The sequence below is a fragment of the Wyeomyia smithii genome, chromosome 2 (genome assembly GCF_029784165.1).
Source record: "Wyeomyia smithii strain HCP4-BCI-WySm-NY-G18 chromosome 2, ASM2978416v1, whole genome shotgun sequence".
NCBI lineage: Eukaryota > Metazoa > Arthropoda > Insecta > Diptera > Culicidae > Wyeomyia > Wyeomyia smithii.
Window position 1 is genome coordinate 170,511,140 of NC_073695.1, and position 2,962 is coordinate 170,514,101.

Sequence of the window (2,962 nt, forward strand, 5' to 3'; positions counted from 1 at the left end):
GAAACAAAATTCACGCCAATATGGAAAACCCATATTTGCTTTATGGTGATCTTGCAATTATCTCTGGCAACTCTGATCTTTTCCAATCGGAAAAGAGTAAGGTGAGCTTAGGAACAAAATACTGGCGTTTAATTTTAGACATTTCAGGTTGGGAGGAGTAAGGAAGATTACATTGTACTTGAACGTTGTATAAAAAGAAATGCAGTGAGTTAAGTCCTTCTAACACATGCATTGCATGTTCCCCTGCAGGAAAGCATACACGCTTGTAGCTGTCATTTTTTTGTTACCTTTAGTTAATTACTTTTCTGTGCAATGCAAGACACAAAAACTAATAAAATGTCCCTCAAAAGTAACAATTTCTTTTTCGTTTGTTTTAAGTGTACCACTTATTTTATTTAGCGTTTGGATAAGAACGACAAAAAAAAAAGAGTGAATGTTCGCAACAAACCAAACAAACATATCTGCTTACCTACAAACCATCATGAAAATTAACAAACATAAAAAATATCCAGGACGAGTGCTGACTCCGCATAATCGACGGTGGCGGTGTACATAAAGGTATCCTTGGTGACGCATAAGATTAATAATGCCTCCTACGCGAGAAAAGGAATGTTACTTTGGATCACTAAGCATTAGTATTGTTATTTCGATTATTTTTTTCTTTTTCTTCAAAAAGCAATTTCCATTTTGTTTCTATAGTTTTGAAAAGCATGCATCCTCACTCCTCCTAACTAAAATTTTGGTTACGCCTGTGCATTGTACCAAAAGCAAAAGATTTCTAATGCAGCAACTAGTAGGATGTGTTATCAAGCGGAAAAAACTCTCATCATGAGCGCAATAACCTATGTTGAATTTGTTTCATTCCTTCTTCCAGGGCAAATCTGCCGCCTACATATAATTATGACACCAGAAAGAAAATCATTCATGAACAGGTACACAAACACTCTGAAACTTTCCCCGAATGTAATGTTAGGATTACATCCCTGCCTTGCTTGGACGTCGCTGTCCTGGACAGTCATAAGATTTGGCATATAGGGGAGAACCGTACAAGACGCACCAGTTGGGTAAGATGGCCCACGCTATTAATTCCCCAAAATACTTACACATGTGGCTTTTTATGACGAAATTCATCGCTTTTCTCATAAAAACCCAGCTTCTCTACAGTTCTTAATGAAAAAGTGTGCCATAATGACTAAAATACTCGAAAAACTGTGCAATTGGCTGTGGCTCTGTCCAACATGTAACTATTCATGAATTTTATTTAAGCTTTTATGATTAACTGACTAGTAAATAATACAAAAAACTATGGTTCCCCTAGCCTTTACACTTTTGGAGATTATGATGCTATGAGTATTTCAAATTATTTCACTAACTTTCATCAACTTTTACCTAAAAACAAACAAAATTAAAATTGGGGCAGAATGCACTATGAAGAGCTTGCAGGAGATTGCTTGACAACTGAGAGCATGTTCCATTATTTATGATTTTACTTTCGAGACTTCAAGTGCTTCTCGCTTCGCGTGCTGATATCTGCTAGTGGCATATTAGCCTACTGCTTTGGAGCATACTGACCTTTGTTGTGGTGCGTTTTGGTCACGGGCTTGTTTGGCGGCAGTGGTAATTTTTACCAAAAAAAAAGACAATGAAATCGAGTATTTTAAAGTAAACTTCGTCATGAACATGCAATAAATAGATCCTACAATCTTCCTACTCGTACAATGTCGCTTTGGAATGATTTGAAGCGCGGTAATTCGCGCAAATGCTTAACTGGTGCGTTTTGTACAATCCTCCCCTACTGTACACACCCAAGCCACTCTTTCCTCGCCGACAATATTTCGATACTGTTGGCTAGTCTCTAGACTGCGACCAGTTGTGAATAGTAGGGGAGGATTGTACAAAACGCACCAGTTAAGCATTTGCGCGAATTACCGCGCTTCAAATCATTCCAAAGCGACATTGTACGAGTAGGAAGATTGTAGGATCTATTTATTGCATGTTCATGACGAAGTTTACTTTAAAATACTCGATTTCATTGTCTTTTTTTTGGTAAAAATTACCACTGCCGCCAAACAAGCCCGTGACCAAAACGCACCACAACAAAGGTCAGTATGCTCCAAAGCAGTAGGCTAATATGCCACTAGCAGATATCAGCACGCGAAGCGAGAAGCACTTGAAGTCTCGAAAGTAAAATCATAAATAATGGAACATGCTCTCAGTTGTCAAGCAATCTCCTGCAAGCTCTTCATAGTGCATTCTGCCCCAATTTTAATTTTGTTTGTTTTTAGGTAAAAGTTGATGAAAGTTAGTGAAATAATTTGAAATACTCATAGCATCATAATCTCCAAAAGTGTAAAGGCTAGGGGAACCATAGTTTTTTGTATTATTTACTAGTCAGTTAATCATAAAAGCTTAAATAAAATTCATGAATAGTTACATGTTGGACAGAGCCACAGCCAATTGCACAGTTTTTCGAGTATTTTAGTCATTATGGCACACTTTTTCATTAAGAACTGTAGAGAAGCTGGGTTTTTATGAGAAAAGCGATGAATTTCGTCATAGAAAGCCACATGTGTAAGTATTTTGGGGAATTAATAGCGTGGGCCATCTTACCCAACTGGTGCGTCTTGTCTTGGTTCTCCCCTACTTTCTTAGTCCAAGCCTTATCTCTTTTGCGCTGGAGAATGCAAGATCATCATTCATTTTGCCGCTTACTTTTGTTGGAAGTTTTGCTTTTATGCTCCATATCCTATGTCACGTTCTCGCATGTTCCGCTGTTGCTTCATTGAATGCGAGTGGAAATGAAAGCATTTTTCATGGCATTTTCACAGGATTAGCAGCAGCGGAGATGCGTCCAACCAGACTCGTTTCCGCAGTGGCTTTTTATTACAGGTATGAACTCCAACACCTGCGACTTATTCTGATGTGAAAAACTTTCGTGCGAACTTTATTAAATTGCTATTTT